Source organism: Cryptomeria japonica, chromosome 10 (assembly GCF_030272615.1).
Source record: "Cryptomeria japonica chromosome 10, Sugi_1.0, whole genome shotgun sequence".
In the NCBI taxonomy this organism is placed as follows: Eukaryota; Viridiplantae; Streptophyta; class Pinopsida; order Cupressales; family Cupressaceae; genus Cryptomeria; species Cryptomeria japonica.
In genome coordinates this window covers 774,548,833-774,563,775 of record NC_081414.1, presented here as the reverse complement: position 1 = coordinate 774,563,775, position 14,943 = coordinate 774,548,833, and positions in this window count along the sequence as shown.

The window sequence follows — 14,943 nt, the reverse complement described above, 5'->3', positions numbered from 1 at the left end:
ATTAAAAATTTAAGCATTGTTAAAAAAATATTTAATTTCATTCTTTCATTTTAAAATAATTTATATAAAACACTTTTCACAATGAATATAATAAAACCAAACCACCAGGACAAAAATAAATGCGTCATAGTTAACTGGTCGTACAAAAATTATTCAGTATTGGTAGTTATAAACTCCAGCTTGCATTTATAACTTAATGTTAACTCCACCTCCAAGTTACCTAAACTTTTGTTTAAATTTTAACGGCAATCTGGAAAAACGAAAATCACCAAATCACCGCTTGGAAACGGCCGTCAGCAACGGGAAACCCGTTTCGGCCGTCGAAACGCGAAACGGATGTCTCCCGTCGCGTTTCTGGTAACTAGGATCAGGAGTGAAGGAAGGAAACCCAACATCCTCGTCTTCATTTTGACTGATCTATAGTTTTCTTATAATTTCATTAATTCTTTTTAATATGATCTTGCTTGCCACAACACCAACAACCACCATCTCTAGGTTTGAATTTTGACCTTCCTCATGATTTCTCGCGATCTCTTTGGCTCTTCCCATTTTCTTCATCCCACCAATGTATATAACACACAAAGGTGGATTGACAAATGTCCTTTTTGTCATTTTTCAAAACACATATTGGTGAGTTTGCATATCCTTAAACCTTGGCAGCCACAACACCTTTCATTTCTAGCATGGTCCATGTCACTGTCAAATTTCAACATCTACAATCATGGCTGATGGTACAGGCACTTGCAGGATGAAGACCAGCAACTTTACCAGTGCTTATCAAACAGTAAGCATTCCAGCCACTTCTTATGTAAAGGTGTGTGGTTAAGGGAGGCCTCTAAGCCCACCTCCTCCTCTTGTCAGTACTGTGAATGAGTCCAGGGAACCTACCGGTGGAATCGTGTTGCTAATTACCATTAATATTTTGTAATGAAGTTATCTATATGATTTAGTGTTAGTAATTAGATGTTTAATTAGTTTTGTATTAGTTGGGAGCTTATTTTTTAAAATTAATTTTCTGTTAATATGAAGTTAGTATTTTAAAGAGCTTTTATAAACATGAAGTTTTAAGGATTTTTAAATAATGGACAAGCTTAAAATTTTAAACTTCAAAATTTCAAGGTGGTGTTGGTCTTATGATTATTTTTTAAAGAAGGAATACTCAATCTACAATTATGTTAGTTAAATCTTAAAAGATTATTAGTTCTAAAATATTTTGATGAATTCCATAAACTTCTAATATTTTTCCTAAATGCCTCATTTCATAATGAGATCTTAGTTGTATCCACAGTTATAAAACAGGAATTCCTCAAGCCTTCTTCTTCGGTCAGTTAAAATAAGTCCTATCAAATTATTCTTTTCTTGTGCTGTTTTAAATTGTCACGGTGATCAGATAAAAGAAACTGAACCACATTTTTATTTGAGGCATTCTGTCAAACAGTTCACGTTATTTGTCTGTGTTTCCACTCTTTTGCATGCATTTCTACCAGGGCACTCGCAAGTACAACATTTGACAAAATTCCTATATCCTTTATGCATGATGGATGTACGTACCCTGTTGCAAACTTTGACACAGCCGGGAGGATGCTGACAAAGATTGTGGAATTTGGTTTTACACCTGCCAATCGCATCTGCTTGGAAGTATCTAAAGCCTTCTTAAAAAATCCATTTCTTGTACAATCCCGCGTTCACTGTAAGTCCATCAGACCACGTTTCTATGAGGCATTTTATCAAACTGTTCGCGTGCCTAGCCTATGCTCCTTGTTTGCATGCATGTCAACCAAAACAGTTCCAATTATAATATCTGGAAAGAAATGAATCGTCTTATTTCAATCATGCAATTCCATGGGAGGATATGTAGCAGTCACTTTACATTTTTTATTCACGTACACAGTAAATCAGATATGAATAACATAAATAAGATCAAGACACAAAATACAAGATTTATAGTGGTTCATCATAAAGGCCACGTCCACTTTCAAACAGGACAATTTCTTTATTCATAATTATCAGATGATTACATATAGCAGATATATCACATTCTTATATACAAATGTTTAACTCTTTGAATATGAAGAGACAGGGAGAAGAAGAAAGAAATAGCCATGTTTGTTGGATTTCACATCCTCAACAATCTCTCACTTGAAATCCAACCCATACAACCACAAACAATAATATCCCTAAAAAATTTCTTCTTAATCTCAAATTGTAAGCCCTGTAAATCTGTTCACGACACTTTGAATTAATCTTCTCCACATCAGAATTAATGACAATATCTTTAAACACCTACATGCACACCTCCACTAAACACTGCAATCTTGACTAATTGACTATCTCCACATGCTTCATTGCTCCAATAGCATCACTATTAATATCATGTCTGAAAATACACTACAGTCAAGCAGTGCACATTATTCACATTGAAATTCACTATATTTGTGGAACAAACTTGAATATAAGCATCTCTCTCAACCCCAACAACAGCTTCGACTATTTCTATGACTAGACCTTCCTGTGCTTCTACTGCACTTGCACCGAAATGAGGTAACACTTTTATGTTGTACTAACTTGTTGTCTTTAGCTAGAGATTCTTTTGTAAATACATCAAGTCCAACCAGAGCAGCAACAACATTGTCAAGCGCCTGCACCATAGCATCCTTATCAATAACACTGCCTCTAGCAAATTCTGATCCAACCTTCCCAAAGTCCATGACTGCAAGAGTCTTTCCCACTAGTGACACACCCACATATTTATTCTTCTGCCACCTACCCTATTTTATAGAAACGTAGGCCTGGGCCACATTCCGAGCCATGGTGACAAGAGCTATGCCCTACTCTGCAACTGCTAACTCAGGTCCTATTTCAAATAGTCCACGAACCCCTTCAAGATACCTACATCTTGCATATGCCACTACAATAGCAGTCCACGAGACCACATTCTTTTTAGCATAAGATCGTTCTTTTTCATCTGCATTCAAAACATCAGTATCGGACCATCGGTTGCCTCCTGGACGGTGCTATTGAGAAATACATCATTACTCTTATGCTTGGAAGCTAGTGAATTTGAAACCACGCGATTGGGTTTTGTCTTTTACCGTTACAATGTTCTTAAAAAAAGCTTCAAAATCATTCACATCACCTATTTGGTCATCCAGCATACTAAGCAATAGCTCTTCCAAGTAGCGAGAATAATTGCAGTGAAGTTGTCTGATGGTTCTTTTTCTCGATAGGTTTAAAGACCTTGTTTGTTCATGCTTTCCACATCCATGAAACTAGGGTGTTCCTTGGTGCATAAGGAGTTGGACACAGCGTGAAGTAAGAACCCCCTGTTTCATTGAAAACCCCTGTTTATCGCACCCTCCCATGATCTTGAAGACCTACTCCTTGAACTCATCTCCCAGGGAAATTGGGAATTGTCGATGACTTCTGGTGAAAGTCTCTTGGCAAAAAGGCACGCAACTTTGCTAAATATTTTGAACTCATCCAATTTGTCAAATATCTATACGCCAATGAAGCCGCAAAGAGCTCACTGATAATCCTTAAGAACGCATGAGAAAGCACCCATTTTAGCCACTCTTTGAACTCATATGACTGCCTAGCGCTCATTAAGCCATCACATTTGCAAGCTTGCTAATCTCTTCTAGTTGATCCATACCATATTGCATATGTTCCTTGTTAATTCTAAGCTTCATGGAATCTCCTGCTTCTTCGGCCTTTAGGCCTTCCACCAAACCCACGCTGGTACTTGAAATGGCACTTGTTAAATAAGTGAAACCTCTGTAAGGATCATAACTTTTGTTGTCTTCTTGTGCTGGCCATGGCTCCATTGTCTTAAACTCATGAGCAGCGTAGGATCTCTGATCCTCACTAAACCTTCTACTATCATTATACTAACTGGCCAGTCTATAGCAACAAGATCTTGATGTGTACCCACAGACTGCAAAGACCCAACATTCTTCCACTTCTGTGGTATCACCTCCACAAGCCCATCAGTCACGTCACCAACATTGGCATTGCATCTTACCTCCTCTACTTCGACTGGATTTACTTCTCCCTCCGGCTCTACTATCTTTATTTCTTCGATCTTCACAATAGATTCAACTTGGGTTTCGGCCGCCAGTTCTTCGTCAATACCACCAAGTTATATTCCTTGGAAACCTCTTCCAATATCCCACTCCAACTCATTCCCACCAATCTAGAGCCCTCTTATCTCACATTGTTTGTTACCACTACCAGGTCCTCTAGCAAATGTTCAGCTAAAACCATCTTTACATGCCATAGCTGTATGAGGAATGAAGGAAGCAAACTCAACATCCTCGTCTTCATTTGACTGATCTATAGTTTTCTTATAATTTCATTAATTCTTTTTAATATGATCTTGCTTGCCACAATACCAACAACCACCATCTCTAGGTTTGAATTTTGACCTTCCTAATGATTTCTCACGATCTCTTTGGCTCTTTTCATTTTCTTCATCCCACCAATGTACATAACACACAAAGGTGGATTGCCAAATGTCTTTTTTGTCATTTTTCAAAACACATATTGGTGAGTTTGCATATTCTTAAACCTCGGCAGCCACAACACCTTTCATTTCTAGCATGGTCCATGTCACTGTCAAATTTCAACATACTAAGGAATTCATCAATAATTAAATCAACAACATTATCTAAGTGATCCAAAATTCTCTTTCAAGCAGCCAAATTTCCACACAAAGGTGAACATTGAAGTAGAATGAACAACTCTAACTTTAGCGTTACTCTTTACTACATAAAAACACCCAGGTTTGGGATCCAACACCCAATGGGTAAGTGCACCAAGATGGTGAACAAAAAAGTGGCCACATACAAAAAAAAATAAAAAAAATTTCATAACCCGTGAGTGTTCTAGAAATTCAAAAACGTGCTAGGCTCGGTAACACCAAGCCTAGCCAAAAACAATTAAAAAATCAAAAGTTCCTTAAAACCGGTACGGGTTTTGGGGAACATTATATTTTTTAGAAACCCGCAGGTTATGCAGAACTAGAAGTTTTGGCCTTAGTTTTGCATAACCCGTATGGGTTATGTAGAACTAGGAACCAAATAGGAAGTGGCGAGACAGACAGACAGACAGATAGATAACCAAATAGAAAGTGGGGAGACAGGGAGAGAGAGAGAGAGAGAGAGAGAGAGAGAGAGAGAGAGAGAGAGAGAGAGAGAGAGAGAGAGAGAGAGAGAGAGAGAGAGAGAGAGAGAGAGAGAGAGAGGGTGAGAATAGGATTAAGAGAGGTTGAGGAAGAGAGAGAGAGAGAGTAGGGGCTAGGAAGAGAGGGATAGAATAGGATAAGGAGAGGAGGAGGGAGAGAGAGTTAGAAACAGAGAGAGAAGGGGATAGGAAGAGAGGGAGAGAGATAGGGAAAGAAAGAGAAAGGGGAGAGAGAGAGAGAGAGAGAGAGAGAGAGAGAGAGAGAGAGAGAGAGAGAGAGAGAGTTGGATAAGGAGAGGGGGATGGAGAGAGAGGGAGAGAGAGAGAGGGAGAGAGAGAGAGAGAGAGAGAGAGAGAGAGAGAGAGAGAGAGATTGGCAAAAGGAGAGGGGGAGAGGGAGATTGGGAAAAGTAGAGGGGAAGAGGGAGAGGGAGAAAGAGGGAGATTGGGAAAAGGAGAGGGGGAGAGGGAGAGAGAGAGGGAGATTGGGAAAAGGAGAGGGAGAGAGAGAGAGAGAGATTGGGAGAAGGAGAGGGGGAGAGGGGGAGAGGGAGAGAGAGGGGGATTGGAGAGAGAGAGAGAGAGAGAGTAGGGGAGAGGGGGCAAGAGAGATAATAGGAGATAGGAAGGGAGGGAGAATAGGATAAGGAGAGGGGGAGGGAGAGAGAGGGGGGGGAGAGAGGAGAGAGGGAGAGGGAGGGCGGAGATGGGGAGAATAGGATAGAGAGAGAGAGAGGGGGGAGGGAGAGAGATTGAGAGAGAGAGAGAGAGAGAATAGGTTCAAGAGAGGGGGAGGGGGAGAGAGAATAGAATAAGATAATGAGAGGGAGGGGTAGAGAAAGAGAGAGAAGGGGGAGAGGGTGAGAATAGGATAGGATAATGAGAGAGAGAGACAAAGAGAGACAGAGAGAGAGTAGGAGGAGGAGGAGAGGGTGAGAGGCATGAGGTAGAGGGAGAACGAGAAGGAGATAAGGGTGAGAGACTCGGTAGAGAGAGAAGTGTGAGGGGGAGAGAGATGAGATATAAGTCAAGGAGGATAATTAGGGCTCAGAATAGCTAGAGACGGTGATGGGGGAAGGAAGACGAGAGAGAGAGGAAAAGAAGAGACATGCATGTATACAAACATATATATATATAGATATGCATATATACATACACAAACACATATTATATATGTATGTCTATACATATGTGTAGTAAATGCTAAGTTTACAAGCATACATTATTATGTCTTCATAACCCATACGGGTTTTGTGAAACACAAAATAATGGTTTTAGTTCTACATAACCCATATGGGTTATGTAGAATTGTGAATAGTACTTTTTGTTTTTCAAAACCCGTGCAGGTTCTCGAGAACTATGAATAGTACTTTTTTTACAAAACGCATGCGGGTTTTGGCTTGGTAAGAGGGTTGGAAAACGACCCTAAGGCTTGCAAGCCCATTTTCCCCCCATTTTTGTCCCTTTACACATTTTTTCATCTTCCAGCATTATTTCTCGACTTCATCATCATCAGGGTTACAAATGATCAAGTGGGTATCTCTAAAATTACCACCATAATCTAACATGTCTTCTCAGTTTTCTGACCATATAAATTTTTCTATTTTTGGATAACATTAGCATAGTAAACTTTAAGTTTCTTTACTAGTGCCTTGAAAGTCCTCACAAACATATGTCTACCATTTTTTAAAAACTTTTGATATACTTGACCAAATTCAAAATAAATTACATATTATTGTTGTACATTAGATTCTATACACTTTTAAAAAACTAATTTTGCATTTTCGATTATGTTGATGCAAGTTATGCCCAGCGCACAAACAGGTTCCAAATTTTCAGGATGCGGTCACTTCAAAAAAACATAAAAAAAAATACTCAATAGAAAATTACAAAACAATACACAACTTCTAGATCTGACTCTTTCCTATCATCCTACCAAAGAGTTTTGCAAAATACTAAATCTAACTATATATTTTGTGCAGTGTATGAAAACAACTTTGTTATGTTTTTTGGAAAAATTAGGAACAATTTTTTGTGTGAGAGAGTTTTGACCCTCTTAATCTTATCCAATTTTAAAAAACTTTAGTATTTTAGAAACTAGATTCTGAGTACTACAATTCTTATTCTTTTCTCAACTCCTATTTTTTAGTGCATGACCTTCAAATATCTCTTTGAAGTTCAGGTTTACTTGTTTTTAGAAAAAAAAAAAAAGTGGCCACTTATACCCCCCTTTTTGTTCACCGTCTTGGTGCACTTACCCCGATAATCCTTCTTATCTACTCTCCTTGGTTCTAGCCAAGCTCTGATCCCAGAATTTGGGGTGTCCTTGACCATGGAAGTAGGGGGCTCCACCAATGTAGAAGGAGACGGAACATGTTGACTACACTTGGCTCTCTTTCTATCAATTTCATCCTATATAGCTTTGAGAGAGGTTGAATTATTTACCATCATATCCTGACTTCATTTGTCTATTTCCTCAATCTTTCCCATCAGGAGCTCCTAGTTCTCTTTCAGTTCTAGAATAATTTTGTTCTTTTTTTTCTGCATCACCTTCTTAGAGAGCTCATTCAATCTTCCCTCCACTTTTTCCCAATTCTACAACTTCTTGACCATATCACTTGCTGCTTCCCAAACATGTTCATCTCTGAAATCCAAAAACCATTTATTCACTCTCATCCCTACCTTGGGGACCACCTCTAGTCTATTGATTTTCTAATTTCCACATCGAATTGTGAGAGAAGTCATTTGATAGCCATTTCCTATCTTTCCACATTCTCCTCTAGTTTTAAAATCATAGCCTTAGAATCTATGAGAGCCTTTTTAGGGTCAGAGGGATCTTGATTAGAGGGAAAGCATGCCACCTCCTTACATGCAATAGGAGACCACTCAGATGTTGAATCCAAAGAAGATTCATAGTCCTCCACCTCCTCCTCTTTACTTGACACTAGCACTTGCACTTTTTTAGGGGGGTGGGGTAGGAGAGGGGTTTTGCTTCGCCTCTTTTCTAGGTTTAAAATGAGTGTGGATGAGTTTGGGCTTAGAGGTAGAACCAATAGCCGAGGTTTTTTTAGCCATAGGATCCCCAAAGATCTCAATTACTAGATTTGGGTCCGTTAGGGAATTAGAGGACTTGGAAGGGGACCAACCCGAAGGGGTTAGAGCCAAATGAAAATTATAAATTTATATGGCCTAAGGATTAAACCCTGATCAAGGAGTAGGTAGTTCTTTGACTTAGCTCTAGTAACAGATTGGGATTGTAGCATCCTAAAATTGTGACACTTGCAATTTTGACTGCATTTCGGTCTTCACGATGGCGACGCAACACGAAACCTGAATGGAGACCCCGAAACTTGTCCATGACACCAAAAACTGCATTTTTCCAGCACCCTGCCTGATCCCTCCTTGCACCTTGCTGTCCCGGGAGGTGGGACCAGAGTGCCCAACGCCCTGGTCCTTTAGGACCAGGGCGCCCCGCCCTGGTCCCTGGCCCTATTTTTGGGCCCGGTCTCCTATGGGGCTTCGGGTCTTTTTGTTTGCAAATTGGAAAATAACATTTCCTGGTCGGCCTAAGGTCGGGAAAATCAGTCTTTTAACCCTAATTGGCAAGTATATAAACTACATTTTCCTCTCTCATTTAGTAAGACGGAAAAGGCGTGGAAACAATACTCAAACATTCAAGCATTCAAACATTCCTTCAAGCAATTGATCATTCTAAGTCTCCATTCAAGGCTAAGTGTTGCATTCAAAACAAGGATTCAACCATTGAAGAGGAGATCACAAGCTACAACATACAACATACAACATACAACATACAACAACATCTACACCTTCGCATGTAAGAATACAAACATTCTTACAACAAGGTACTAGTACTTGTTTTACATTACAGTCATTTACATTTACAGCATTTCTCATTTCTTGGTTAATTCCAAAACCAGGGTTTGACCTAAGGGCAAACCCCTAATCCCTAACCCCCCAATCGTCTTCGCTTTTCTGTGTGTAGGTTGCAGGTACGCGGCTGAAATTGAAGATCTGGAATCCTTGTGCAGAGACGAACCAATCCCCCTTCATTTCGCGGATTTTTCGGAGGACCGTGTGCACGCTAGGCGCCATCGTCCCGTCAACTTTTGCTCAAATTTGCAGGACAGTGCCGTCTCGACATTTTACTGCTAATTCCAGGTACGCAGTTTCATCCTATATCCCTATCTCTGTTTATAAGCGAATCTTTCTCACTTTTCATGCATTCCTAGCTTAATCATTCTATCTACATTCTTTACAAAAGAGGGTAGCCTTGCTGTCTTAACCCTTGAAACTCATTTAGAATCCAATCTTGCATTGCGTGGGATTGGATCTTGTGGGTTTCAACCCCTCTTTTGAATGTAAAGTCTCCCCTAAGTGAAAAACCCTCAACCCTAGTAACCTCCCTTCTCTCTCCTTGGAGTTGGAAGAGGGGAGAGCAACTAGGGTTCGATTATTTTCTGTTTTACATTTTGGTGAACCCGACGTGAACATCCTTTCTGATTATTCATGGTTGGATCTGAAAATTGGATTCCTTGATTACATTTCCATGTTTGATCTTTTGCAAATTTTAGAGGTTGATTGCATAAAAAAACCCTAAATTTTCTTTTTAGTAATTAAGCTTGTGAAATGTTTAATTGTTAATGCTTGTTTCAGATCTACCCTTCTATTGCAAACTATCAATTCATATTTGTGCTTTAATTCTGAAAATTAAGTGGTTAAGTGTCAAAACCCTAATTTTTGAAACCCTCTTGATTCAACCTTTGTTTGACAATTTCACTAATCAAAACATCTCCAAATCAGCTGTAACTTTGGATTCCGCAACAAAATCATAATATCTTTCATCCCTGAAAATTTGGAAAAAAGTTGCGAGGATCGTGTGCACCCCGAGCGCCATCGTTCGCGACATTTTTTCTGAAATTTCGGGAGCTAGATCTTACTATATTTTTCTGCTAAAATCCAGAATTTTGGCTGATTTTATCAATTCTAACACTTTCAAAATTACGGTCAAAGTTGGTCTTGTGATTGCTTGGTTTAAGGCTTCTAATCATTCAAAAATTGTTGAAATTGAAATTTTGTGTCAAAATTGTGTTCTTACTGTCCTAAATCTGAAAAGTGTGTTGATGTTCATTCGAAATTTCAGTACTTTATTCAAATTCTTGCAATTTGTGACTTTTGAAATTAAGTGCTTAATTACAACAACTTCGATTTCCGCTTTCAAAATTGAATTTTGCATGAAATTGAGTCAACTTTTAAATTTCAAAACTTGCATTGCTTTTGGTATTCCCTCTAAAATCATAAAATTCAAAATTTCAGTTTCCCTCTCTTTTTCAAAATTCAAATTTTGCATTTTTCGACAATCTTGGTAGGGTTCAATTTTGAGATTGCAACTTTAATTTGGCCTATCTACAGATCGTAAAATCACTCAATTTTTTCAGATTAGCTCTAAAATCATCATAACTTTCATCCCTGCAAATTTCGAAAAAAGTTGCGAGGACCGTGTGCACTCCAAGCACCACGGTCCCTGACATTTTTTCCGAAATTTCGGGAGATTGTCGTGATTGCATTTAACAGCTTAAATCTAGAAGATTGGCTGATTTTACTGAAATTTGCTACCTCTAAAAATCAAAATCTTCTCTCCCTCTCTAGTGCATGAGTTTTACAACAATAAGCCCTACTTACACTATTCCCGTTAGACGAAGCCGTAGAATTAAGTCTTTCTGAGGTTTAATTACTGAGGAGATGGAACCTAATTTGAATAGCCTTTTTAACGAGGACATGGGTAATTCCTCTAATCCTCCTAATGATGAAGAAGCTCTCCATGAGGTTTCTGTAGAACAACTTTCGAAATTGGATAACCAATTTGACGATTTTCGACAATGGATGTGTCAAGAATACCCTGATAGTCAAGCTCTTCCTTTAATTAAGGGTCTAAAACATATGCTTCAAAGTGATAAGAATGGAATTGATATTTTGCGTGGTATTGCACACATTGTGGATTCGAATGTGATGCCTATAAAGAGTTGTGCCAAAACTTTAGGTTATACACAACCTCCCACTCAAGTCAATCATTCTATTCCTTTGACAACTTCTATTGCTAGCATACCTACTTTTACATCAAACATAATGACTACTTCTATACAAGACATTCCTCCTATGATCACCAGTCATGGGGGCAATCCTTCCTCTTCAATTAACCCTCTTCCTTCATTTAATCCGACTTCTTCATTCATTCCTTCAATGAGTGTTCCTATTACATCTCCACAAATGAACATGACACAAAGGGGCAATTCATTTAACCATTCTATTCCTCCTTGTAGTGTTCCTCCTTTCCAATCCTCTCCTATGATTAACTATCATAGTGTCCCGCCACCCTACTCTTTACCTTCTTTCAATAACATAACACCTACATCTCAATCTAACACATCTAATATGAATTCTTCGACTGAAGCGACCATTAACAATCTTGCACAAACTGTCTCTTCTTTACAGCAACAAATTGCCTCTATGAATCAATCTAAGTTTAGTGTGCCCACATTTGATGTTGCGAGCCCACTTTCTCTTGACATTGTTTGAGCTATCCCTCCTAAACATGTTGAAATCCCGCATTTGGAGCTTTATAATGGTAAAGGTGATCCTCTAACGCATGTTAAGACTTTTCAAACAATATGTACCGATTTTGCTTATGACCAAAGGTTGCTTGCAAAATTGTTTACTAGAACATTAAGAGACAAAGCCCTACAATGGTATTGCTCGTTGCCTTCTTATTCTATTACTTCTTTCGAACAACTTGCAAATGCTTTCATTCAACAATTTCAAAACAATATAAGTCCTAAAGTTACTTTGATTGATTTAATGCATTGTAAACAAGGTGTTAAAGAAAAAGTGACTGATTTCATTGGTAGATATAAGCATTTGTATGCTCAAATTTCTTTTCCAGTGCCTGACAATGATATTCAAAGAATCTTTATTTCTAATTTACAAAAAGATATTCGAGACAAACTTCTATTTTCTGAGTTTACTTCTTTCCAACAGTCATGTGCAACTCTTCACAATTATCAACTGACTGTGAGTCAAATGGAACAATCACATCCTCTGGCTCCGAGTGATAAGGGTGATAGCAGTCAACAACCATTTGGAAAGTTTAAACCGAACAGAGATTCCATTAAATTCAATGAAAACATCATCAACAACAATGTGAATGCAGCGTCAGGTGTGCCTCCTATTTCTAAGTTTTTCAAGAAACAAAGAAAGTATACTCCTTTGAATGAATCATTGCATAGTATTATGAATAAGTTATTGGAACAAAATGTGCTTACTCTTCCTCCTATAAGGCAAATAGATCTTGCAAAGATTAATTCACCATATTTTGATAACAAATCTTTTTGTCAATTTCATCGTCAACCTGGGCATGATACTGAAAAATGTTTTGCTTTAAAGGGTAAAATTCAAGATTTGATTGATGATAATACTATCTCTGTTTCTGGAGTGAATGATAAAGGCAACACATCTGTAGCTCCTCCTAACCAAAATCTTCAGATTTTTACTGATCCATTACCTTCTCATACCTCTAATGCGATTGAAGCTAATGATTCCTCTTTCTCATCTGATGGTCTTGTGTCTATGACTCCGAATGTGATTAACTTTGTAGAGCAGCAAGAAAACACTAAAGAACCTTCCATCACATTTAATTCTAGTGAAACCATTAGGGTACCTGATGGTCCTTTATACATAGTTGCAAAAGTCAAGAATACACCTTGCTGTGGAGTGCTTATTGATCCTTCGTGCTTGGTTAATGTTATTACTGAAGAATTCCTTTTTAATGTTTTCCTTTTTACTTTGCAATTGAATTCTTTTATAATGGTTGCCGAGGGTGAAGAATTTCATCAAAAGAAGGGTTGCATCCTTCCATTTTCTAGGGATCTCTTCTCTGTTGTAACCTCTTTGCAACTTCAACATTCCCTCGCCCTCTTTGAATAATCACTTGAATTATTCCTTATATGAACCCTTTGGCTTCTTAGGAAAAGTAATGCCATCTTGTAGGAGTCCAATAATGTCCGCAATCAACCCCAACATGAATTTGAAGGTGACATTACCAATCTGCACATCTCCCTTATGCTAGGCCTCCACAATTTTTTTGGAGAGCTCTGGATTGAAACCCTGCATGCCCTCCACACAACTATCTAAATTCCCCTTGAAATTTTTTTGTCATAGCTTTGGTTTTCACTCGAATTCCTCATAGTTCTCGAGTTCTACTTGGATTACGTTCCCTCCCCCTCCCCAATTTGCCCCACCTAGAACTTCTTAACAGAAAGTGGGTGAAACAAAAACTAGAAGTTTGGTTGTCATGACACTTATGAGGAGAAATGACTCTCCTACTCAAAAAGGATGTTTGACGATCTTGTAGAAATTGACTTGTGAAAAAGATGACTATGATAAGAAAGGTGATTTTTGAATTATAAAACATTAGTATACTTTATGTCCTTATATAATGTTGCACAAAGCAAATCCAAAAGATCACAAGAATTAGTCCAAATTTTTAAATTCTCAAAAAATGGACCTAAGGAAGCTAGCTTGTTTGCAATTTTGTTACCCTCCCTCGTCTTATGAATGATGTCGACATGAATAAAGCTATGAATAAGAGATTTGCACTTGTCCACCAACCCTTCACATTTCCAATTCAAATAGGCTTTGTTTTTTCAGGAAATGGATTATGTTTCTCGAGTCACCTTCAATAATAATATGGTTGTACTTTCTTTCATTAGTGATGATCATAACATAATAAGAGGTAGCCACCTCAACAAAGCTCGATGTTAGCACTCTGAAGTTTGCCATGTAAGCCAATACGACATTGCCTCTATGGTCCTGACCTACCCCACCTCCACCCACCCAACCTGGGTTCCCTTTGGACGAGTCATTGAAGTTTAGTTCCAACCAACCAAAGTCGAGGGGGCCCATTTAATTGAATTTTTTAATCTAATGGGATGGGCTATAAATCTAGCCAGAGAGTTAGTTAAGCACCATGACTTCACAATTTGCCAATCTAGATCAAAGGGGGAAGCAAAGTGTGTTCCTTTTTCAAAGCTACTCAGGTTCTCTTTGGCATTATAATTCATTAAACTGTATACATCATGATGATTCAAGTAGTAAAGGAACCTTTCATAGTATTAATCAGATTAATTTTGTGTGTGATTAATAAACACTTCTTGCCTATCATCGATCGAAGCATTCTTGATCATAAGGGGAATATCCCCATCATTTCCCCAATAGTTCCATTTATCAAATTTGAGGCCTTCATTTGACAAGGAATTTGCCAGCTTATTCCCCTCTCTATAGTTATGTTTATCTTTTCAACATGGTATGAGAGTGAGAATACATCTACATTCTTCAATGAGACTTCTTATTTTCAAGGATGCCACTGAGTTTATAAGGTCCATTACAATTTCAGAATCACCTTCATAACAACTTTTTTGAATCCATGCATGATAATCCTCTTCAAATCCCACCATAGAGCAATTTCCTCAACCTCATTATTGGTCTTGGTCCCAACTTTTTTTGCATAATCCTCTATCATTCTTCCTTGTCGTCATGTATATACCTCCAACAACTACCATTCCAAGATTTGATGAATAATGATGAACAACAGATACCCTAACTGGTACTGAGGGGGGGGGGGGTGATCAGTACATACAAAAACTTCTCTGAAACTTATAATGATAACCGGTTGTCTTCATTACTGGACTT